At 41.7% G+C, this 26,628-nt stretch overlaps 1 long non-coding RNA gene across 1 annotated transcript; it reads left to right on the plus strand.

Moving 5' to 3' along the window:
• Window positions 1–26,061, plus strand: LOC311194045. Its single transcript, XR_014617426.1, has 3 exons — window positions 1–52; window positions 4,165–4,238; window positions 26,027–26,061. It is a non-coding gene; the product is annotated as an uncharacterized lncRNA (long non-coding RNA).
• Window positions 26,062–26,628: the final 567 nt, after the last annotated feature.

Below are 26,628 nucleotides of genomic sequence, written 5' to 3' on the forward strand. Positions count from 1 at the left end.
GCCAGGATTGGTAAAAAAGATCAATAGACTACCAACCCCCATTGCAGGTTTGGTGAGTATGTCAAATTAAGAAAAAAAACTTTCAGTGCTGCTTTTTGCACCTTGATTTTATGACTCTGTGATTTAGATAGCAATTATTCCTGTAATTTGAACTCTTCTACTGAACTTAGACAGTCCCTGTGAAAACTCTCAGCGTAGTCACCTTAAGGCCTTCCAGTCTGTTTTTCAAAAGTAGACTGTATTCAAGAGGCAGAGTATCTTCATGGGTGCATGTCATCTTCCACTTGTGCTACTTTTCAAGAGATCGGAACATACATGTTAGAAGCCATCATCAGAAAAAGATAGCTGTTTAGAAAGAAAGAAAGAGAGGGGAGGAAGAAAGAGAGGGAGGAAGGGGAGGAAGGAAGGAGAGGAAAGGAGTAGTTGCATATTTTGTCTTGTTTTCTCTTTCCCCAAAATACCACAGTCTGCAAATAACACTCATTGTGGGACTATCCAGGGATCGTGTTGGCTTTAATGGCAGAGTAGAACTTGGCCACAATCTGTTATAAGCAAGGAAGATCACAGAGGCTGTGCTGACAGCCCATGGGTTCTCAGGAGCGCCGGGTGCCCAGGAGGTCACCTCAAGAGGAGGCGCAGTCCTGTGCAGGCTGTGGGGGAAGAAGGGTGGGCATAAAGAAGTGTTGGGTCTAATGGGATTATCCACATAGAAATATGGATGTATTGACTTATACCTTGAGATGTAGCTGGGAATAAAAAGGACCCTGAGCATGTGGAAGGTGGCCATCCTCAATTTAATCTAATGATACACACATGGTTCTTTTCCCTGCTGGCACTACTCAGATCGTAGTTCAGTTGTGCAAGGTTCAGAATGTGTTACTTGTTGATAGCTGAGGTTAATGTTCCTTCATATAAACCACATTAAAAAGTTTCAGTGTATTAGAAACCACATTACATTAATTTTAAAATTGGTTCTATAATGCAATTACATAGCCTTTGAGGCTGGGTTCTTCAATCTGTAGATCAACAGGCATAGTTCTGCATGAATACTGCCTAGGTTTAGCATTTAATTCGTGTTCCCCACCACCCTTTCTCTAAAGTTTGCTTGTATGCCTTTCTTTTGCCTCTAAAACCCATCTAGTTTTATTCTTATGCAGTTCTATTTGAAAGGAATATTTTATATAAACAGCTGCAAAAGATACCAATAGTGCAGTTTTCTTTTCCTTGGCTCTCTTTCAGGAAAGACTCAATTTTTGTTATGACTGTTTTAAGAGGATGATATTGAATTACATTGGGTTTTTTCCTTATTCATATGTAAAATCCCAGAGGTAAGGTGGTTGTAGTAGGAGGGACATAGAAAAAGTCATTATGTGTGTGTATTTTTCTCATTCCTTGAGATAAATCTTTCTTGCAAGATGCATATCTTCAAAACATTGCCCAAAAAAAGCAGTTTTCAGACTAATAGTGATACAGCTGGAAAGTGACTTTTTTACTTTTGTACCTGGATCCTCTACTTACCTGTAGTATAGCTTTTCTAAATATTTTTCCTAATAAATAATTGTAGTATTTAAGAAGTTCACTGGTGCTTCTAGCTTCTCGAACATTAACAGTGAGTGTCTTTATCTGCTGTTCTGTGAATAAGTTGTGCCAAGCAACACAAGCCATCCGAATGTCCCCACACTTTCTAGTTCCTCTCTGGTTCCATACCTGCTGACTTTTGTTGCTGTTTTTACTTCCAGTGGTGAGTAAGTGGCTGTTTTAAGGACTGCACGTGAATTTAAATGATTGTGTATTCTCTCCTCTCGTGCATATTTTTGGTGCATTAAAAGACACACATCAGGTATATGTTTGAACACAGAATGTGTATTTTTTTTCTCTTACCTCTATCTTGTCTGTGTGTCTGAAAAAAAAATTAAAATACTGACATTATAGTCCAGAAGCAGTTACACCTCTGAGTTAGATAACCACACTAGGGACATTTCTTTATTTATTGCCTATTTTTCTTTATTGTCCCAGCTTTTGTTGGCTTGACATAATATATAGTTGACTTCTTTCCAGCTGCTTCACCCCAGTGAGTGTGATTTCCTCCAGTAGGTATGGAAATACTGCGAAAGCTTCAGTACCTGTTGTGTCTTGTGTGAGGTACCTGCTTTTGAACTTGTAGGTACTGCTTCTGCCTAAAGAGTGTAACTCAGTCATTCTAACAGAGTTAATTAATGAATTTTGCCCTGATAGCTGATGGAGTAAGTATTTAGTTCACTAGTAGAGACAATGGGTAGGTTTTCCTTTTTACGAAGTTGGAGCTAAGACTTACGACTGATTGTGAAGTACTCAAAGTGCCTTTTGTTTCATCTTTAACCTCCAGAGACACAAACAGTCATATATTATGTAGCTCTACAAAATGTCTGCTTGAGTGTAATTCTCCAAATGATACCCTATTTTTCTCCTTTGTTATTGTAAGGGCAAATGGAGAAGTATGCTTTGTTGAAGGAAAGTAACAGTAAACTTCAGGCCTGTTATCAGAGACATGCTGAGATGTTCATCTGGGAGTATTACCGGGTGTAAAAATGTTGCCTGTATTTCATGTTTGAGTGATTTCTCATAACACTGCTCTGAAGTATTATGTATAACTGGTCTCGTGTTGACAGATTGAATTCTTCAAACTTTTCGTGGTGTTTAAAGCTAGATGGATCTGCAGTTACTTGAAATTCTTACCAGCCACTTCCTCACAGGGTTTAAGATGCAATGGCTTATTTGCAGACCTATTGTACATCACAGCACCAAACATTTAAACAAAATTCATTGGTGGTAGTGTTCAAGTAAGGACTCAAGCATCTCCACACCACCGTACTAAGCACAGGCTGTATAAATACACAAATACAATCTTTGTCTAGTTGCAAGTCAAAGTCAGGATGTGGATTGTATGCAGCATTACATATAGAATTACATATGTTCAGCTTGGCGGGCTTGTTTGCAATTTGCTTTGATCTCCAGAAGTGCCGACTGCTTCTGTTATCACAGCAGAAATGATACATTGCTGTAATGAAATAAATCGTGGGACCAATGGTTTGGTATTCAGACTTGCAGTGAGTATTAAATTTGATGAAATGCTTTCTCATTCCTGTTCACTGTTCATTAATCCAGAAAGTTAATGCTCCCACCAAAAAGCAAATTTGCAAAATATCCAAAGAACATATTAAACCTAGGTAGAAATAATAGGCTTGACTGAAAGAACCGTGCTGCCAGAAGACATTGTCTCAGGTGAGAAACTGATATTGAACATCTTTGTTTTAAGACTATCAGGTTTCCAGAAGCATCGTTTAATATATTTAATTGTGCAAGGCTGGAAAAGTATTTTGGCAGAGTTATTAATTAAAAGACCATCTGAAGCTGTAGAAGTCTTACAGGGATGGATTATTGGAATACAATAACTATAATTAAAGTCTATGTTATTTTTACAAAACCAGCAATTTTTTCAGTGACCTGCTGTTGTTTTTTTTCACTTTGGCATTCATAATGGGCACAACTAATTTTTAAGGTTTCTACTAATTTTTTTGTACAACTGTGCTTTACCATATATTTAGTTCTATAAAAACAAAACATTTCCAACATCATTACAGATAAGCTTCATTCTATAATACTACGTCGACTGTATGTTGACTATCTTTTGCCCTTAAAATAATGTCTAGTTTTTGAGGTTTTGTTTCCTGTCCCTGAATAATGTCACTCTGTGAGAAAAGAAAAGGTTTCTGCCTTATCTTTTGTTTGACACGGTTTAGGAGAGTTTGTAGCATTACTTCAGTTCCTTGAACAATCCCCATAGGAGCTCAGACACTTACTTCAGAGACTGTGTGAGAGAGTCTCACACATAATAGTAGGAAATAGTCAAGACAAGGTTGGAGGGCTGAACTTCAGCTTGCAGCTTGGCTCATGTTTTGGCACTACTGAGTAAAAATCTGTTTACCATGCCATCCAGTTTTCAGCTTGTATGTGGTCCTCAACTCTGTGATGGTTGTATGATTTAGCAGTGGAAAAAATAGCTCTGCAAGTCACCTGGATGCATGGTTGTTGCTCCAAGATGAACAGAGCTGTAATGTTTTTTTTAAAAAACCTTGTTCCTTTGAAAACAAGGTGTGTTTTTTCTGTGATTATTTTCCTAGGAAGTTTCTCTTGGCAAAGTGTTCTCTGGGAACCCGCTACAAACCTTATTAAGAACAGCTACCTGTCTGCTGGTGCTGGTAATTTGCTCTTATGTTGGACTGTTGCATAAATTCCGGTGGGTTTTTTTTGGATGTCATATGGTGTCCCAATGAAATTTCAGTGTGGCATTAGCTTTCAGGAGTTTGTGCTTCTAATTAAGTTCAGCAAATGAGATCTTTTCTTGTTCGTGCAGATGTGAACCTGAAAATAAAGTTACAAGACACAAGTATAGTGCAGTGCATTTCTGGTATAGTGTAGTACTTTCTGGAAAGAGCCTGCTCCTATTGTAGTAACTAGATTAATAATACATGATAATTTCTGTTTCCTTAGTTTGTACTTCATCTTGCTGCTGGACAAATTTGTTTGCCAGCACAACTGCATCCATGAAAAAGTCTTGCTATGTAAGTTGTAGTGTATGTGAAGTAAACAGGAGCAAAATTTCCTGTCAAAAAACAGTAAGTTCTTGGCACTCACATCCCAAAAACATTTTTGTGAATGATGTAATGCAAAATGTCAACATCATAGCAAATGTTGTGCAAACCCTTCTGCCGTGGTTTCTGTGGACCCTCCTTGCTAATCTGAACCGGACAGGGCCACCTTATAAAATTCCTGTTTAATGGATATACTGTATGCACAAACATTTCCAAGTTTCTTGAATACCAAAGTAAACTAACAGGTGTTTCTTAATCAGGCTGTTTGTAAACAGAATCTGTGTGGAACAATCTACCCTGATGTTGTATTTAATTCTTCACAGAAGAGGCAAAACAGGCATCAGATCAAATTTGGCAGGAAGCACAGAGGAAGCAGCACTGATGGGGGAAAAAATGAGATGCAAACCAATAAAAATGAAAAATTTACATTTAAATCCAGCTGGGTTTTTTGGGCTGGATTGAAAGGTTTTATCGCTTCCAATTAACCACGCAAATGCTGTCCAGAAAGCATAGCTCTCCTCCCATTTAGAGAAAAACTAGTGAGTTACATGCAAAACACAATGTTGGCATCTCATCTACTATTTTATTGGTTGAAATAGATGTGCTTGCTCTGGTGTTGAGTTTGGCTCCAAAACTCTCATACTTTTGATGCTGGAAACTAACCATCGATCTGACAGTAGCATATGTGCTGCTGACATATTCCACTGCAGCACTGATGTTCAGCTGGTATTGCCCAGGCTTCCAAGTCTGAACCTTAACCTGATGTATGGAGATAAGAGAGGATGAGATAATAGTAAATTTAATAAAAGACCTGAACTATCATCAACAAACAAACAAACAAATGAAGGGAGGTAAGTGATCCTACCTTGTTTATTTGCTTTTGATGGTCCGAGCTACATTTAGCTGTAAAATGCTCCCCCAAAGAAGTGAGCTCAGTCAGCTGCTAGTAGCCTTCATGTTCATCATCCCACTCTGGCTCATGAGCTGTCCTTTACAGTCATGAGTGGTCCCTTCTGTCCTTCGCTACCAGCTGGAGTATTGTGTTTATAGCTGAAGGGGAAACTTGAAGTGAGAGATACATTGTTTGCTTCTGAATTGGCCATTATTGAGCCCTCCCAGGTTTCTGTGTGCTTCCTGCAGACCAACCTCACTGCTGGCCTTTAAAGTCCCTTCTTCTGGATGCTCCTTTGGCTGCACTGCTTACAGTGAACTCAATAAGCCCAGCTGTTTGTTGGCTGGGGACACTACTTGTCATGCAAAGGGTATGTGCCTTTCTGCCAGTGTCTAGGAATTAGTCCCTTGTGTCATGGTTTAGCCCCAGCCAGCAGCTAAGCACCATGCAGCCACTCTCTGACTCTCCTCCTCCCTTCCCATGGTGGGGAGGAGAATCAGAAGAAAAAGGTGCAGCTTGTGGGTTGGGATAAGGACAGTTTACTGCAGAGGAAGAGGACAATAACTTAGAATATACAAAGTGGGTCATACACAATGCCATTTGCACACCCCTGGAGCCCAGTGCTCAGCCCATCCCCAAGTGGTGATCCTTACTCCTCAGCCAGCCCCCTTTCTCTACTAAGCATGATGTCATATGGTATGGAATAGCCCTTTGGCTAGTTTGGGTCAGCTGTTCTGGCTGTGTCCCCTCCCAGCTTCTTGTGAACATTAACTCTATCCCAGCTGAAAACCATCACACTTTATTATAAGCTGAAGTCTCTCATTTAGCAACCAGAGCACCCTAAACAGTTTCCTTGTTGGGTCAGGATGGCACCAGCCAAGTAAAGCTTTGTAGGACACGCCTGAAGGACAGCTGTGAACCTTAGCTGCTGTGGACAGATGCAAACTCTGTCATGTTGTTGGGGTCTGTTTCCAAACTCAACCGGTCAGGAGTCGAAGGTGCAGCAGTTTCGCAGTCAGCCTAAGCCGTGTCCTGAGCCTGCTGAGCTGTGCTGCTGAGAATGTCATGACTTGATTTGGCCAAATGCTAATATGTGTAAGCTCTTTGTAGCAAGGATCATCTGCTAGTCTGTTTTTGTCTAACACCTCACCCCATGAGTCCTGCTCCACAGCCAGGACTCCTAGACAGTATGTTAATACAAATAATAAATAACACTTACAAAAATATCACAGGCATTCCTGTGTCACTCACAGTCTGTTTTTAGACTGCTCTCCTAACTTGAGTTTTTAACCATAGCTCTAATCAATATGCTTCTAATTAGCTTTATCACTAAATAATTTAAAACGTTAATATGCGGATTCAGAGGTAAGGATAATCTTTCTGTGTTAAAACCAAGAGAGGGTGGTCGCTGCAGAGGATATTCTTTTTGATTTACAGGTTTTTTTCACACAGAGATGGTTTTATTGCCCAGCCTTGAGCGGGGAAAGCAACCTACCATGCTTTAGAAAAAGCGCTTGATTAAAAGCAAAGACTATACCTGTTGAGAGACTGTCAAATGACTTCACACAGATTATTTATAAAACTATAAAATAAATAAAAACTATAAAATAAAACTGTAAATAAAGGCTTAGTGTAATGATTGTTTACTTTGGGGAATGTAGGAAGTTTAATAAAGTGAAGGATTCCAGGCATAACATTTGAAAATGGCAAAAAGAAAAACACTGTTGCTGCTGAAGCCCTAATGCTAGGCAGCTGAAATGTGAACTTGCCCTTACCATGGCATTAACCTTTTCTATAAATGACAGAGTCTTTCCTCGGGTTGGAGAGGACAGCTGGCTTCCAGGAGAAGCTCACTTTGTACCTGTGAAAAATGTAGATTAATTCTTAGGTTTGCTTTCAGATTGTAAAATGTCCTTCTGGACATTCAGCCATGACTTGTATGGTGTTGGTCTACTGACCGGTCAAGAGAATATTTAAAAAAAGGCAAGCCTTTGAAGAACAATATCTAAGTGTCTGTAAGTATGAGGGGGGGGGGGGAAAGATAGTTTAACAAACAAAATGCCATTCACTGTGTAGCTTAGGGCTGCGCTAAATGAAGAATCCGGTGCCTTCCTCAAGCTGTTGTCTTAGAAACGAAAGGCCTCCTGAGCAGAATGACTTAAACTCTTCAGGACAGATCCCACTGTTGAAGCTCATGACAGTTGAGCAAATGCCACTTGCTCCAGAGGTGTGCACCATTTCCAGGAGTTTTCAGTGGAGGGGTTGGATGCCCTGAGTCTGCAAATGTGTTGCCCATGCCCTGTGATAAAGGTAGTGTTGTTGGTCTGTCCAGGCACTTGCAATCTTTGGGGTGAATTCTGTTGCAGAATTGATTAGTTTGCCAAGGGGGATATAGAAAGAAGCCCTGGGCTGGTGTGTTGCATGGGAGCATGCACAGTGAGCTACCAATGTCCATGACTTGAGGCTGAAAGAAGTGGTCATTGTGTTTTCTGCTTTTGTCTTTAACAAGAAAAACTAGACTTGAGGCTATGGTTGCTTTCCACTGTTCTAAATTTAACTTTCCTACACCTTCTGCCATGCCAGCACCAGCCCACCAGCTGGCGCGGGCAGCTGAGCCGGCTGAAAAACACCCTTCTCCATCTTACAGCATGTAACTGCATGAGCAGGCAGGAGGGAAGGAAGAGGCTCACCATGCTGGGGAAGTAGTTGTGAAGCTGCAGCTAGGGAGTTTAAACTTAGATGCAATTCTGAAGTAACTGGACAAAATCAAAGGACACAGGGACTTGGGAAAGTCTTATCCCGGAATCCCTGGTTTAAAGGTTGCCTGTGTTTAAAACTATACTTAGTGGTACTCTCACTCCCTAATTCTGGAAAGCCTTTCACAGGTTGGAGTCTGTAGGTCTGTGCTATAAATACCATCTCTGATCCTCAACTGTCTCTTTCAGTGACACGTAGCTTCTGCTGCAGGGAACAGCAATATGCCAGTGTTTATCTGACAGTGGAGTTGACCAGAGTAAGAATATTTGCTGTATTTGCCGCATTCTCGCAGCGTCAAAGAGGTGGGTGCTGCTGCCCATAAAATCCATGTGATAGGGTCCAAAGAATGTTGATAACCAGAGAACAGTAGCATTGGAGACGTGAAAGGGGAGAGTACCTTCCACAGAACTCTTAACCTGAGCAGTGCCTGGTAGGCAACCGGGAATAGGAGTTTTCCCAGTGCAGTCAGACTGACAGATCTGCTACCTCAAAAAGGGCCAGGGAGGCTCAAGCTTGCTGTTGCCTCCTCCTCCTCTTGTGAACAGGGGACAAGCCTGAGTTAGCAACGCTCTGTTGTGACCCCGGCCCTTGGGCTGAAGACGGTGGCAGAAGAATGCTGTCTGTAATCCCCTTCCTGGCTGTGAATCAACTCGGTGAAGTCTGTTGCAGTTTATGTCTGCTAGCAACTGTTGGTAGTGTTTCTATGCTGAAAACCTTTCCGGGCACTGTAAGTGGATTTCTGTCAGATGATGCGCGTGTCGCTAGCAGGAGCGTACGTGCTGAATGCAGATGATGGAACGTGTCTTGCTCCAAAGATCACATTGCAGTTGTTTCCCCAGCTTAAAACAAACAAGCAAAAAGGCAAACTAGTGGAAAACTAAGTGTCTTAAATATCTATGCACGGTGATTTCTTTGGTTTAAGAGCCCAGTAAAACTCTGCAGTCTGGTGCTGTGGTCAAGAGTTCACAGAGGCTGAAATACCTGACACTGAAGTCTCCTTGCCTTCTGCATTCCTCAGTGCTCCTGGATTAAAGCCACTCGCTTCCTGCTTGGCACCGTACTTTCCAATTGTAATGTGCTTCCTCTTAAATGTCCAGAGGTCTAATGATACCATTGTAAACCTGTAAAAATTAATGCTGCAGAGGAAGCAGCTTAGTTAATTGCTTGTGCAAAAATGCGGTTGTAGGCTGAACTATCTGACTGAGGGACATCAAAGCCATTAACTGTTAACCTCTTGAAAGCTGAATAGTCTTGTAATAATATGTAGAAGTCTGTCCCACAGCTTAGTAGGAGAATTACACATTCATTACTGGACAAGTAATATAACTAATAGTCTAGAAAATTAAATAGCAGTACAGAGGCGGTCCTTGGCTATTTGAAGTGGTGTCCTTCTGTTAAAGTCCTCACTATTGCCATGTCTTTGTTTGCTTCTGCCTCCTCATCTTCATGCGGGAAGCGCTGTTACTTAGATGGTGAATGTATGTTTGTATTTGGGGCAATAGCACACACTGATTTATTGCTGAGGGATGTGTGAAAGGGAGTTCTCTTTTCAGGCTTTTCACTTACGGGAGAGTATTGAACTTGCTAAATGTGTGCACGCATCCAAGTGTGTACTGAGTTCAACTCGGCTTTTTTCAGTCCATTCTGTAACGCTCCTTCATCACGTTGGCTTGTGTCTTTGAATTGTACTAGTTCTTATGCACAGTTTAGAATCAAGCTTCTGTTTCCCCATCAGGCTGATGGAAAACATTATGCTTTTCCCCCTTTCCCCTTTCTTTTCCTTTTTAGTGATAATGTTGGCATTATTTGCTTTCCTTTTGCTGCAAGGGATAGAGAGATGTTACTTGAGTGTGTTGCTACGTTGTACCCGTGTGCTGGGAGGCACGTTGGACTGAGTGCAATGTATTGCCCTTGCACCTGTTGTGGGGCAACAAACTCCAGGCTTTAAACTGATGGCCTGGGCTGCTGGTGCTCTTCCTTCTTGCCTTTTATAACTGTTGGGTTGGTTGGGTGTTCTGTAACTTGCCTGCACAGCCAACAAATCCCATGGGTGTTTCCAAGCATTCCTGGATGTTTCTAATACCTTATCTGAACGAAAGCTGCCTTGTCGCTGTTGTCCTTTGAATACCGTTTCTGGTTTGGTTGGAAGGAGGTTTGCTGTTTTTTCCAAAGCCAATTCTAACTTTTCCACTCTTGCTTAGCAACGGCAGAAGGGATTTCAAAGCTAATGCCTGGCATGGCTGAATGCATGAGTTGCCAGTAGGGCTTTGCAACCTCATAGAATCATCATAGACTCATAGAATGGTCTGGGTTGGAAGGGACCCCAAGGATCATAGAGCTCCAACCCCCCTGCTACAGGCAGGGCCATCAACCTCCAGGCCTGGATCTATACAAGGTTGCCCAGGGCCCCAGCCAACCTGGCCTTGAACAATGCCAGGGATTGAAGCTCCGGTCATGCAGTCATAGAGGTTCCTGTGAAACTGCTTGGTGAGCTCCATCAGGGAGAAGCTGCAGGCCTGATTGCCTGGTGATGGGCACAAGGAGCTGGAGCCTAGTAGCCACCATGCTAAAAGCTCAAGTGTCAGTGGGATGTGTACTTTAACACGCAGGCAGCAGCAAGTCTTTGGCTGACTACGGGCAGGATCCAAGGTCATTTTGTCAGCTAGTGAGGGCTGAACTGTGAAGCAGCTCTCCTTGGCCAGCAGTGCGTGGATCAGGAATGCTGCTCAGTGCTTTTCCGTTTTAACCTTCCTGTCCTTCCTATCTCCTCCTGCCCTGCAGCCCATGGCAGTGAGTAGGATCATGCTATAAATGCTCTGTGCCTCTTGAGCCTGGTTTTCAGTCCAAAAGTGACAGACCTGCTAGATAAGAAGTGTGACATTTATGTATTGATATCTGGAGTTCCAGGGATCAGCCACAAAGTATTAACACCACCATACAGTATGTGCCCTGTTATTTAAAAGGGTGGGTAGTGAATAGGTTCAGTTATTTGAGGTTTCAAGTAATCCAGGGCAATTTTCAGTGTAATTAATACATGTCAGGAATTTGACCCTTGTTGGGATAACAAGAAGTTCTGGATAACTGAGGTGATATTATAAACAAGTTGTGAAAATTGTGCCAGAAAACTGTCTGCACAGGTCAGTAGCACAAGTTAATAAAACTTCTCAACTTCTGATCTAGAAAAAAAATTTATAAGCTTTTACTTGATATAAGCAGAAGCATAAAAAAAACCCTTCTTCTTTCTGAACAATTCTCGGATGTTTTCTTTCATTAAGTTTCTCCTGTTACCCCTAAAGAGGTCAGACAGTTGTTGCTTCTTAAACCATAACAACTGCTGGAACAGCGTAACTTGCAATGTCCTGAGAGTGCCACAGGCATCAGACTCAGACACAGTGTTTTCCGGTGCTGTTCATTTTCAAAGAAAATACAAACAAATTTAGATAATAACCTCACAGACCAAAGTACAACTACAGGCTTGATGCTTCATGTTGGAAGCAATGTACGTTTCATAAAACAAATGATGAGCAAATGCAGAAATTGCATCAATCACTGGCAAAACTAGTTGCAAACTGTCAAAATCAAATGGAACAGTCTCCAGAGAACACTCAGAGCTTTTATAAAAGCCTATAACCAGGCAGAGAGAGGTAAGTAAATAAATAAATGTCATGCACCAAAAGAAAACATAAAATTTGTTGCTAAAGCCTGTGTTTAATAACAGACTTATGTAAGATAAGTTTGTCATGGGAGGCTGGGTTTTGTTTTGTTGTGGGTTTTTTCAGAAACAGAGCCAGGGTAGCTTGAGCCTACTTCTTAGTGTGCACGCCCACAATTTATTTTTACAGTGCTGAATAGGGGTTGGGGGGAAACTGATATGTCAATGGAGTAGAGTTCTAGAGAAGGAAGAAGCAGAATAACGACATGCTCATCAAAATAAGCAAGGTATTAGCATAGGCAATACTTTATCTTCAGCAATATCACAGGAGTTGTTTCTTGCTTACATTCTGTCTGAAACAACTGAAAGAGCAAAAATCAATCTCATATAATTAGATTGGAGTTTGAGCTGAGTTTTCAGATACGCCTGGCCTCAATTTCTGAGCGTCTTAGATCTTTGAATGATACACTCAGCAATGATCAAAATCTCTTTTCCTGCAAAGTATCAAGGTTACTGCTACGAGTCTCTGCCTTCAGAAGCTTTTAATTAAGAAACAAGACATAGATGCAGTTAGAAAGGAAACAGAAAAGAAGTTACTTGTCAGCGCTATCAGCAGACCTGGGATCTAACTGCCATTGGCTCTTTGCAGGTGTAGCTGTAATGCAGAATTTGGGGGAGGATGACCGGAGTGGTTCTAGTGAAACTGGAGGAGGTTACTCATATGCATGAGGACTGTGCGTGAGAAAATACAAAATCCAAGATCTGCCTGGAGTCAGCACCCACAGTATTAGACTAAGTTGGCTAGTTCCCAGGGGTGTTTGAGACCTTAAATGCTCTTTAGTCCTTATGCTCTGGTTGATCAGAGATTAATCACTTGCTTTTTTAAATACTATTACCCAATCTCTTGAGCCAGCCAATCCTGATTAAAATTTACTTTCTAAAATATGATCTTGGAGAACTGAAACTCCTTGGATTCCAGATTTTAATGTATTTTTTGAAGAACTATGAGTTCTTGGTGTTCTTGTAGTACTTGCATCACAAATTCTTGGCGATAACTTATCTTCCTGAGAGTAGCTCACCTTGCTTACTCTATTTTTTATTTCTGAAATATGATGAGTGATATTAAAAATCCTAAGCTTAAGCCTGCATACAAACTATTATGCAAGCAAACACAGACCAAGAACTTCAAAGGTTGTAGCCAGGATTCTTCACCACAGATTCTAGTATGATTTATTCTCTTTGTATAACAGCATTCAAATGTTCTTGTCTTTTCTAACTTCACAGTACAAGTTGGAGGAATAAAAGTGACAGACCAAGGTTAGGAACCGGATAGGGAGTAGCTAAGAGGAAAAACAGTCAACTACTCTATTCAGGATAATGGAAGGTGGAGTTTGGGATACGCCAGTGAATGTAAAACCTTGGAATAACCTCTGTGTTGTGGGTGTGAATAGGCTGCTTGCGTTTGGCAGCAGCAGCCATCACCCTTACTCTGCACAGCTACAGGACAGCTCTTCAGGGAGAGCTACTCAATGCCAGCACCTTTCCCATTCTGGGACAAGTGTCCAGCTTAGGAGAGTAGCATAGCATGTTTAGGGACTTCCAGGTAGGCAAAAAGCCCGGTAAAGTGGTCACTGCTTGTGTGCTAGCCAACTCTGCAGGCTCTCTGCAGTCATATGCAGATCATGGGGCGTGCTGAAGGCCCCGTGTAGCTTTGGGCAGACACACAGGTACAAAGCACACATGTGCCCAGGGTCTGGTACCGCCAGGGTGGTTGGGCTCCCCATGATGCAGGTTGGGTAGTGTTCCTGTGTCACCTATGGTGGTTCCATAGCTCTGCAACCCCTGTATTTGGATGGGGCTGCATCTGTTGGCCTTCTGAAGCCCAGGTAGCTCTTAGTAGGGTCTTCAGGTTTAAGGGCTGATGAGCTTCAGTGCAGTGCTGAGCCTCAGCTGAGCCCCTGCATTCAAGCAGAGCAGTACAGTCTGATGAATATTTCCCAGTAGATAGGAAGGGCAATGTAGAGGTACTTGCCAAAGCCAATAAGCCCCACTGGCCTTGAGCTGATGATTTTGGGTAGCCATGTGTAACATTAGCATTCTCCAGAAATTGCTATCCATGGGAGTGGTTTGGAGACATGGGAGCTGGCTGGGGACAGGGGCTCTGCAGTGCTTTAAATCAGCTAAATTGCTAGTGGCTTCTTGTTGACTTGGGAGCTAGTACGGCTGCTTTCATGGCCCGTGAAGCTTGGCCTAATAATCTTGCTCAACTGTACTGGTTCTGCTGTCTAGATACACCTCTCGCTGCTCAACCATCTGAACTAGAGTCCCTCTGTTGAAGAAAGGAAAAAAATAGCTTTTGCTTTTAAGTTACCCTTTTGCTTTATACACCCTCACTAGCTAAGTTTAACCTTGATCTATATAATATGTCTTTAGATTGCAAAGGTTTTCAGAAATAGCATGTGAGGATGTGGAAGTTTGTAGTTGGAAGGTGAGTGAACATCTCTGTTAGCGTTACTGATGACTGTTCTGAGGAGCCGCCACTGGTTATACCCAGGTAAGCTGAATTCTAAGCATGGTTGGCTGCTGTCCTTTACAAACAGAACATGATCTCACATGTGGTTAAGACAGGGCTAGGGTATTAATAAAAGCTTTACGAAAATCAGTGATAAATTATTTGTTTCCCCTTTCTTTTCCCTCCATCAACAAATGTGACAAGCTATTTCTGCCACCCCCATTCCTTAGTTCCTGTTCCTAAAGACTTAGTGTGAGGCATGTATTCCTACCCTTGTTGCTTCGGGGGGGGGGGGGGATGTCACAGAAGTATGGCTTAAGTACACCTCTAGTGTGTTGATGGAAAAGTGAACAACAGGAGTATCTGTCCTGTCAGAGGAGGGATCCTTTTCTGTTCCTTGTTCTGCTGCCCAGAGGATCCAGAATGAAGTCACCATGAAAGAGCTGGGAGAAAGCCTCGCAATAGCAACACACTGCATTAAAGAAGAGTTCCTTTCATTTCCTCTTGTTTCAATCATTGATTTTATGCCCATTAATTTGAAGAAAATTCTGCTTCTTAAATACAGTATATTACTGTACTACTTTTCCTCCACAAAGCTTAGTCTTCACAACTGCAAATGACTTTGGCATCCAGATGTAATCCACGAATCCTGCTTTCTAAATGTCCCTTCAAAGGCATATTTGCATGACCTCTATAGACATAATGAACAGTAATAAATTTAAGTTGGCTATTGTGCATAGTCCATCTAGGTTTGCGGCTACCATAACTTCATGAATAATTGTCCCAGCTCCTGAAGCATATCTAGGGAGAGCTTTACTGTGGTTGAAAAGGAATGGAAAAGAAATGACTGGCAGACTATTGAAGAGCTCATCTTGCCTTGAATATTTACCATTAACCAAAAAAAGATAACCAGAATCAAACTGGAGATTTTCAAGATGACTGGCAGTTACATCCATGCTACCTAGTGACCAAATATATGTTTTCAAATATGAGAAACAAATAACAGACACATATTTAGTAATTTAGGTTGCTACACCATGTATGGTAAAAAGTTAAGAATGTGACTTCACATCTTTTTGCATGGGTATTTTGGTTGTCTGTAAAATGCACTTGCAGCAAATTTGAAAATTATAGATTTTCTTCCCCTTCCTTCACTGTAATCAGTCTAGACATCTAAATGTGAAAGCTTTCTATTTATTTTTTTCAATTGGAAGTAAAAACAATACTGTAGGTTTTCCAGGTAGAACATACTGGGACTTCACTGGGTACAAAAAGCCAATATGAAAAAAACAAGGTGTTTTGACTTGAACAGCTTCTTCTAGAACTATTTGCAAGGAAACCCCAACTTGTACATTAAAGAAATCCAGTATGTTTTATGTAATGCTGGCATGAAAATGCAAAGCTGTGAGTGGGGGGAAAATATATGTCAGGTATCATGTAACAGCAGCAAAGAGACTTCTGATGTTTATCAAACCCTGAACACCACGGATTATTAAAACATATTCCTTGGCAATAAAGAGTAGATGTTTAATTTGAAAGGAGAAATGGAATTTGTTGCTTTTTTTGTGGAGGTCGTGAACTGAGCAGGAATGAGTCCTCTTTGGCGGTTTCACTGTTTTGCTGTTTACCTTGGGGAATAGAGATTTGGTCTGATTTTAACAGCTACTGCCAGGCCCCCGGCCCCCACAGGCAGCTTTCTCGCATCTTTTGAGGCCCACCTACAGCAGTTGCACTTGGACATTGGAAAGCAGAGGCCCTCCAACAGCTCTGGCTCCATAGTATCCTGATCTTCACCTAGCAGATTGCCTTCTTTGCCGAGAGAAGTCTGAGTACTGGCCACCTGTAACTATTTTTTGGCTTTAAACAGAAGATGACTTTGTGTAATATACCAAGCAGGAGAGAACATACAGAAAGGAGAAGGGCAAGAAAGTATAGTCGTGTTAGCAGTGAGTAGTTGCTGCAATTAGAAGCATTAGGAGGCTGCCAAGCTGTGGCCATACATTTGCTTTCAGAGGTTTTAGGTCAAATTGATTTCAATTTTAGGTACCACTTTCTTTTGTAGCTTTAGTTTCAAGCCTGTAAATAAATACACTACAAATTTTCAGCTCTGCTCTATCCCTGGATGTTCAGAGTTTTGTGCTCAACTAGTTCAATACAGCTGGATGCAGCAAAGCTTCAAATGAGATTCATCATGCCCATATTTTCATAGAAATCCCACATTTTCTGGAAATATACATTAATGAAATCTAGTTCTGTGCCTGAGTAGGAAGACAGCTGATAAATGACTGGGGAAAGCTAAGAACTGAAGCTGTAACTCCAATACATCTTTGTGTCTCTGATTAACTAGGTTCTTACGTTATCAGAAAAGCATTGTATGTAAATGGCAGTACTGCTCATTTTCAGTTACCTTTCTTTGTCCTTGCCATTTGCTTTGGATATAGTGAGAGAGGAAAACTAGAGACAGTCTGTAGTGATCACAGGCTCAGAAGTATTTTTTCAGATAGTGAATGTACATGCAGGTGCACTGATTATGCTTTAAATTACCTATACTGGTTTATAATAGTTTATGCTGGTCAGGTAATTAATGACATCCAGAAACACCTTTTCAGGTGGAGAGTCTTACGATACACAGGATTTTCCCTCATTATCTTCTCTGCTAGCCCCACTCCATGCCAGAGGTCCTGTGGCAAGTCGCATCTGACATTTCCCTGCAGCTGGTTCTCTTGAATAGTCAACACTGCTCTTCCTGGAAAACAAGGTTATTTTCTCTACAGTCGAGTCAAAATATAGAAAGCAGGCATTGGGTAACAGTGGCCTGAGAGATCAGATGTGATCAAAGGGATCCCATGAACCTTGTAATCTGTAGGCAGTGAAAAGAAGGTAAGATATGTGGAAAAAAAAGGCAGTATCTTTTTGTAGATGTGCTAATATACTTAAAGAAAACATGGAATAAACTTTAGCGTATAGATTGCTTTCCATGGGTAATCTTTTTTACAACCCTAGTAGAGTATCTTGACAGGAACACAGAAATAGCTTTTTAAAAGCATCTGTTATGACATGGCTTGACACACGATTGCCCTGGCAGTGGTCAGGAAAGGCAAAGGTTGACTTGGCAGTGTATGGTTGTAGCAGTGGCTGTACGTAACACATAAAAGGACTGTTTGTGTTGGAGCTTACATTATTTGCAGTGTTCCTTTAGTTTACCCCAGGGCTGTACTTTTAGGGGTGTATCACTTGGGACCTAATTCAACTTTATTCTTCTATGAATTTGGGGGGGAAGTGTTTTGTATGCAGGGTGATAAACTTTAACAGTGTGTCTAGGTAAAAACCATACTCTCCCATATTCAATGCTCAGGTTGGTTTTTTTGTGGTCTCATTGCTTGGATACCACAGACTTACAGACTTATTTTCACAATGTCTGGTGTAGTAGTTCATATGACTTACGACTCTAGCTTTAAAGTTTTTGTATTTTTGTTTATTTATGCTGGGGGGTTTTGGGATGGCTGCCTTTGAAATCATCTAAGTCTGTAGCCAGACTGTATACTTTCTGGCTTTATCAGTCCTGATAATTACATACAAATAAATCAAACTTAGAAAAGAGCATGTTCTCCTTAGTTGTGAATTTATTGCCTGTTTTTTATTTTGCTGTAGATCTCAGTTGTGGGGGCAGCAGCTGCAGGGATGTGCTGAGAATGGAGGGTGTCCAGTTTCCCCAGGAGGCTGTCCTGAGGGGAAGCATTGTGGTACTTGCCATGGTTTCAGGGTTCCTTGAAATTGTGTTTAGGTTTGTCCTATTCCCAGCACTCATAATGTGAGTGTAAATAAAGGTCAAATTTGTCTTCATGACCATTGTTCCGCCTCCACATAGAGGATGCAGAGCTCCACTTGCACTGAGAGCACTGCTGTTGCAAGGTTTCTTCCCTTCTTGTCTTTTCTGTAGCTCCTTCCCCAACCCACTCTGCAGTTATGTGTTGTACTGATCCACTTCATAGCCAAACCAGCAAAGCAGAGCAAGGTACCTAACAGTCCTTTCTATCACAGCAGAAGGAACCATGCTTTGCTGTTTTGGTGGTGTCTCTTCTGCCCTTGTGTTCTTGCCCATCTGACTCTGGATATGCTGGGTGAATTCCCAGCAGGAGTGCTTGGCTGTGCTTCACTGCATGTGAGCTTGTTTTTAACCCTGCCCTTGGTGAGCTTTATCATCAAAAATGTGAAAGGTGAGTAACAGAAAAAGTCATGAAGCTGAGGCCCAAACACAAGCCAAGCGCTACCATCTGGTACTAAAAAGCTGCGGAGAGGGAATGGAAAGGAAATGTTGTCTTCCTTGGCTATAGCATAGCTGTTACCACAGAATATGGAATCAGATAGGCTCCCCTCTTCCAGGATTGGGTGAAATCTGACATCTGGCTGACATCTGGATACGATTTCATCAGCATTGGAGACAGTGAATAGCCTGGAAATGCTTTGGGCTTTTTTCCCTGACTGCCTATGTTGTCCTCATAGCCGTAAACAAAGCCATCTTACTCTGGGTGTATCTTGGGTTTGGTAAATTTGAGAGAATGCACATCATTTGATTGGTCTCTCCCCAAAAGACAAGGAGGTTGACTGAGCCCCATATGTTTAAAAGTTTTATTTCTGCCTTCAGGGATAATGACCTGATGCAGCAAGGAGAATTATCAGGACCTACTTAACTAGTGAAGTCATAGGGTCAGCATTGTGCTCATGCTGTGTGCACCCCTCCCATCCCTCCGTGGTTTGCTTTCGCCTCTTGAGTTGAAGGCTGCTCTTGCTCGTATTCTTTTGTATGGTCCCTTCTGCTTATTTTCTTCTCTCTTCCCTGTTACTCTTCTGCTTTCCTGTCCATGGTGTCTCTTCCCTCCTTTATATCATACTGTGCTGCAGGGATTTGAAACTCATTTTAAAAACTTGCAAAAATAAGGCACATCATCCATTCTGTACCCAGCATGACGGTTGCACTACCTGCCCAGTACCTGCAATGCCGTTTTATATTCTCAGCTCCTTTACATTCTGAGCTTCTTGCATTTGCCTTTCGTTATAAACAAGATGGGTATTGTTGTTATATCCATCATACAAATAATAGTAATAACACTGCACTGCATAAAAAACTTCTAAATCTAGAATAAAGTTGTTACAGGACAAAGATCTCAAAAAGCAAATAACCTGATGGTGAAGGACAGATTTAGGCAAGTGCCAAAGACAATTTTTTGAGTAGTGCTGCTGTACTTCTGTTTTTCTCAAAGAATTGCAGGCTTTTAATTTTAAACATTGTGTTTATTTAGATATCTGGAGGACAAGGACACTCACAACTTTATTTAACACAATTTATTTTGGACTTGTTTTTGAGACACTCCCATCAATTCTCACAGCATAATTTTGAGGGGTTTTTTTTGTTGCTTACTTTCAGTCTATTAATGTGGATCGAATGTGCTCCTGTTTTATATGAGTCTAATAATTGGAAGTACTTGCTTTTGTTGCATGCCAAAAATGCTGAGTGGCTGGCTGAAGAGATAAATGGAGTATGTTGTTTCCTTTGCCCAGCTTTCCCTTCACACTGTCCAAGGAGTGTAAGTTTTATACTCCCAGAGTAAAGTAGTGATATCAAAGTCCTGCCCTATCTTCTTGCTCCAGGCACTTGCAAATTTTTGATGTAGTAAGCCTAGTTGGGAGCAGCAGGGTCTAAACACCTTGGTAGGAATTTGGCACATCCAGCTAGACCTTTGGAGTCTGGTACTGAATATCTTCTGGCAGTCTTAAGTATTATCTGAAGATCACATAGAGCTGTGTTTGGGGTTTCTGATAGGTGTTGTTTAGTTGTGGTATGCTCCCAACAGAGCTATTTTATTGGTGTTTTTAAGGTGTAGTCTGTCTTCTTGTTAAGGGAGTAGGGCTGTTGTTTGAGGAGATACATCGTTTTCTTGTTGATTGTCCAAAAAGAAGCGGAAAAAGGCTTGGCTTTCTTTGCAGAGGCTGTGCCACCTTCTCTGCTGAGCACTTAATGGTAGTGCTTGCCAGGCTTTCCGGCCTGCTGGTGCTGCCGCCATGCCCAACCTTCTCCCTGCTATTCCTGCAGCTCTGCTTCAGAGTGCTACAGCTTCATCTCCTGCCAGTGTGTGTTATTCCTGCTGCTTTAATCTCATCATCTCTTTATGCATTCTCAGGACCTATTTTCTGCCTTTGGGGCTCACATGGTGATCATTTTCCTCCAGCCTTTCTTGCTGCTTTCTGCCCATGCGGGTGCCGGGAACTGCTGCTCCGAGGAGGGAGCTGAGCCAGTGGCCACACGGCAGCCCTGGCACGTCTCACGGTTTCGGAGTGGTTTCGGGGTGGTGTCCAGGGCCGCACTGCCGGCTCTGCAGCTCCAGGGATGGTGGTGGGTGGTGTTTGGGGTTTGCAGCCCCCGCCAACAGCAGCTGCACAGCTCCCAGCCACTCCGGCTGGCCGGCTGTCATTCCTGCTGCTCCGCAGGTTTGGGAGAAGAGAATCGAGTCAGACAGACAGCCTGGTAAGTCCTGCTTACCCTCCCCAGTCCTGGGGTTGCTCTTTCTCTGTTTTTCCCCATTTAGTGCTTAATTTTGACTAAATGAGGCAGTTGTCTGACAGAATCCTTTTGGGGTGTGGGTAACTTGTCTCCCCTTACTGCTCCAGTGAGGTTTGCCTTTAGTTCTGGTGTGCTGTCGTGCTTCATCTTCTGGAGGTTACTTAGTCACTGTGTCCTGACTGCAATCAGGTTTCTTCCAAATCTATTGATTTGAAATCTGTCACAGAAAACGACGTTTTGAGAAAGTGTAGTTTATATGGTATGCTTTACTGTATACAAAGCAAAACATATATGTAGTAAAATATTTACAGCAAAGCATATTGGTTACATAGTAAAAAATATATAGGGGGTGTGTGTATATGTGTATATAAATGAAAATACAAAAAGGGTCCCAGCCCTTCTCATAAAACTTCTTTCCTGGTAGACTTGAACAGAATATTGCAGTGATTCCTTTCTGTCCACTTGTGAATCAGTCAAGACCCATAGCTTTTATATAAATAAATTATCAGTAATAATTATTTATATAAAATGGAAAAAATGAGGGAATTAGGAAGAAATGTTGAGAGTAAACAAAAGGCTTTTAAGGGTCTGTATTGAAAATTGCTCAGAAAAGCAGTTTGGAAATATATATATTTTTAGAAATCTTTCAATTTATTCTGGAACAGAGAAAATTTCAGCATTCCAGAAATGAAAAAGGCCACCTGTTTGTCTGCAGCTGTCCTGCAAAACAGCCCAGTGCTACTGGCAACTAATAATATCTCCAACTTGCAGAAGTGGCATGCACTTGGCATTTTATTCAGCGTTCTATGCAGACACAGAGCTTGGCTTTGCTTTTGTTTTCCCTGAGCTTATCTGTGTATCTCATCCAGGTCATGCAGTAGCACATCTGACAAATGATAGTTCTGCAGCTCTAAGCTGCAAGTCAAATTTGGTGTGTGGATACAGTGGGAATATTTTCTATACTATTGTGGCAGATGAAAGGAATGGAAGTGGGCCAAACTCAAGCTGTTTGCCATTGCATCTGATCAGCAGATCCTATGGAGGGAATTTGCCTGCTGTGAATATTTGATTCTCGCTAGCTTGAACTATCTTGTGTGTTGGCACTGTGAGTGTGTGAATTTGCAGTGGCTTTCCAGGGTGTCTGTCCTGCACAACTGCCAATTGCTGGATTTTTTTTCAACATGGTTCAGAATTTTGTGTTCTACTCATACATGAGGAAAATGACCTAATGCTATGCAGAGTATATTTTTTCATATCTATAGCTCATGGGTCATCAGCCTTTTAAAACTGACAAACAAAATTATTACAAGTGAGCAGCATATTAATTTCTTCCTCCTTCCTTCCACCCTCGTGGAAGTGTAACCCCTCTGCCTCCCATTCTCTCTGCACTACCAGCTGGTGATTGTCCTGGCAAAGTGATTTTGTAGAGGTGAGTCATGCTGAAAGGATAAAAAGGTGACAGTGTTGAAATGCAGTTGTGAGAGCAACTTTACAGTCCCATCCTTCCCAAGCATCCTCCTGACTCCAGGCTCGGGGTGCCCCATGTTCCTGTTCATCCATCACTGCTCCTCCTTGGCCCTCTTGCTGGACTGTGGCTGGCTTTGCCTGAGAGTTTGTGAAGTTTTGTGTGTTGGTTAATTTTCCTGTTCTGAATTTCAGCACAGCAGAACATTTATATTAATACAACTTTTCCATTTCTGATACATACGGGTAAATGACATTGCTTTTAGTGCTGATCTAATAGTAACTGCCAAGAGTCTGCTTAGGCAAGCAGAAAAGGGTTGGGATTGTAACCTATCAGTGTATCCTGTGCTTGCATCCTCTGTTGTCTGTCACTACACTGAAGCATTTGTCTGTAAGCAGCCTGTTGAGGGTTTATGTCATTTCATAGAGCAAACATCGATAAAATTGTATAGGTATCTATCGATTGTAGATTTACAGATATACAATTATATAGACAATAAATAGATAAAATATACAAAAGATTTAGAGTGTAATCTGTTAGCTCATTCTTTCTCTGGGTGTGCAAGAACAAAAGCCAGACAAAGATTTTTTGATTGAGTAGTGATGTAGACTGAAATGAAGAGGAGCCAGCAGGAGCCAGCTGCAGGTCCTCTGGGGGCATAGGAAATAACATGCTGACCAAGGGACCCATCCTCTGTCTACTCCAATTCTGCAACTGCAGCAAGTAACCACTCAGAAAGGCAATACCACCTCCGTTTGATACCTGGAGGAAATTGTGTGTTGGGGCCTTGTAGGGGCTGTGGGAGGGACTGAATTGTGGCTGTGTGTCGTCCGAGACCACTGTAAAAGATACATCCCCTCTAACTGAGACACAGCAGCTGGCCGCTCTGCCATCCTTGCCATTGTGATGTGACCCATTTGCGTGACCTATTTAACTCTGCCAAGTTGTAAGGAGCTGGGCATGCACATTAGGTGTGTATTTTCAGTCCCTAATTTAAGGTAGGGAGGTTGTATGTTTGTAACTACTTGTAGATATTTTTTTTTTCTTTTTTAGTTTGTTCAACAGCAGCAATGGATTGGCACTTCAGGTGGCTAAAAAAACTTGTGTAGTTACTGCCAACAGATAGAGAACTATAATTTCTCTCAAAGGGTTTAAGCAAGACCTTCTGAGACCTGAAGAAACCAGGGCTTGTCCAATGCAAGGTGTAGTGATCAAGAAGGAAAGCTTTCCTGGGAGCTGGGTCTTCATGATAAGACTCCTTTCTCCTTTTAGTGGCTTAGGAGTGTTGCTCTCTAGTGTCTCAATGGAACTAGCAAATGCAAATTTCAACTGTGCTGAAGCAAGCCAGGAAAAATTTAGTTTTGCAGTAGTATGAGATAGATACGTTTTGCCTTGGGGATATGCAGCCTCGGCAGGTTTACCTGAACATCTGTCACTTGAAAACAATTTCTTTGTTAGCTTTTTTTTTAAAAATCCATCTACAAACAAATTGCCATTTTTAGGACCACTGGGAAATATAAGATTGTTAACAGAAGCAAAAACTTTCAGAGCTCACTGATCGTATCTTGTTGACATGCATGGTTATTTATGCTCATATAAGATACCAGCTTTCTGAGGATTTGTTTGGGTGTTAGTGACTGTTGGCAAACGTTACTATGATGACCATAAAAACATGTAGAAAAGTAGGCATTGGGTGGTGACACTCTTTTTTTGAGAATTGAGCATTTGTTCATCACAGAAGAACCAAGTTTCCAAACTACATGGCTGCCAAAAAGGCTTGTAATTTTTGTTGGTGCTTATCATAACTTGGATGTGAATTTTTGTCATAAAGATGGGTAGAATTAGTTACCCCGGAGTTTCTCCTCCTTTGATTGTTTTCTAAACTTATTAGGTTACTGTCTTGTATATCTTGTATATTTCTGTTGATAAATATTGTTTGGAACCATTTTTTTTAATGCTTTTGCATTTTTATTAGATTTACACATCACCCACCATTTGGAAGTGACCAAAACTGTCCTCCATCAGAGACTAAACACAAGAGTTATTCACGTTGCATTTGGAAAAATTATAATGCAAACAGTAAGGCAGATGGGGAATTTTACAAGCATCTTTTCATGTCGTGAATGATGCTGTCTCTCTGGGTTATGGGCTCTCTGCTCTCTCAACTGCTCTTCCTTTCCCCATGGCTCCCCTCCAGAGCTGTTAAGTTTCAGCCAGGGAAGAAAGGGAGCTTGAGACTCCTCTAAATTTCCAAGCCCGTGTTTTTTTGCGGCGTGGCTGGTGACAGCGAGCTTTGTGTGGAGAGCGTTGGCATGCAGAGCGCCGCAGTGATCAGCATGCTGATGGCTGTGCCCCGACAGAACAAACAGGCCTGATCTCGCCGAGCTGCCGCGGTGCCACCCAAACAAAAGCCTGAGAGCAGATGTGGGGAGAGCCCTGCTCGTGAATCCTGCTCTGTCATGCAGGGTGGACAAGGAGGAGACATTGCCCGGGCTTCTCTGCTTCCCAGCTTTGCAAAAACGGAGGGCTTTTCCCCACACTGTTTGTTCTGCTCCTCTCCAGCTCTTCACCTCACAGCTTAGCTCCAGACAGAGGTTTGCGGTGTATGCTACATCCTTACTTGTTCCCACATCTGCCATTGCAGTTGCTGGCCTAGCAATATATATGTCTAAAGGCTTGTCCTCTTCTGACCTCTGAGATTTATCTGCACAAGATTCACTGGGTCTGTAAAAGGGGGGTGTTGTACACGCTTGTGTGTAAGCAAGTATAAAATATACACTGAACGTGTATGACCACATACAGATTGAGTCCCCTCAGTGCAAACCCATGTAATATTTGGTTTGAAAGAGGCTTACATCAGTTTGTGCTTAACCTCTCAGTTACTAGTTTGGGTTTGGGGTTGTCTTCTTTTTTTTTACAAGTTGAAAAGTGTAAATCCACCATAAAAAAGTGTTACAGAATTGGTGACGTTTCTTCTTGCAGGTATTGGTCATGTAAAGTGTAGCTCAAGCATTTTATTTGGGAAGGCACCTAACTTTCTGGCTGCTTACGTTTGGAGAGGCAAGAGACTGGTTGTGTTAAATAGGAGTAACTGGCATGTTTTCTGAACAAACTGCTTGCTTAAATGGTGGTGGGCAGTTTTATATCTCCCCTTCCTGCTCCCTTCAAAAATCCAGCCTTTTCTTTTCTGCCTACAACATGCTGAAGCTGTTTTGGCAGCCTACAGCAGTAGGTGGGTAAATTAGCAGGGGGGTTGCCATTGAAGAAGTTGCCAACATCTGGGTCTGGAAAAAGAAAAGTCAACAAGCTTGTTGCAGTCATGTATTAAAAAAGTGGGGAAAAGAGGGGGAAAAAAGTTTTTTTTCATATTAGTCTGGTTTTCAAGTAAAAGATGTACTGACTTAGTAAATTATGTGATTGGAAATATCTTTGGCTCTCCATATAACTGATGCTACAATGGTTTCTGAGCTGGTACTGAGTCAGGGAGAGGTTGATTCAGTAGGAATACTTTCTCAGTGAAAAAGAGTTAAAAATATTTTATTTTTTGCCTCGTTTCAGGATAATATCATCTTATTCTTGAGAGGCTGCAAAGAGCTAGGACTTAAAGAGTCTCAGCTTTTTGATCCTGGTGATCTGCAGGACACATCAAACAGAGTAACCATCAAGTAAGTACAGTGGCAGCTTGTGATTATCATATTACAACTTCAGATGCATGCGAGGCAATAGTAAATATTTAAGGATGAGCATAAAGGCTATAGAATTGTTATTTGTATAAAGCAAATAGGAAACCAAGATCTGGGAAACCTTCAGTGCTGAGAAGGATACATTGTTCCCTTCAACAGGCTTTCCTAAGGGCTGTTATTTTTCCCAGAGGATCAACTGCAGTTCTTTTCAAATGCTGTTTTGGTTAAGCATTGAGATTCTGTGGGACTTAGGGGTTTTCCTGAGTTGAAATTGATGGCATTCTTTTTTGTCTGACCAACTAATGAACTAGGCTGGGGAGGGGGAATCACAGCTCTGTTATTTCAGATTAAGCTGTTTTGAAGATGCATTGTAGGACATTTATAGGCCTCCCAGACTCTACAAGGTGCAGACATGAGCACAGTTTGGTTTTTTCCTAACAAGAACTATAGTTTGTGACATGATATTTGGGCTGAGGA

This window comes from Gallinula chloropus (assembly GCF_964237585.1).
Source record: "Gallinula chloropus genome assembly, chromosome: 7".
NCBI lineage: Eukaryota > Metazoa > Chordata > Aves > Gruiformes > Rallidae > Gallinula > Gallinula chloropus.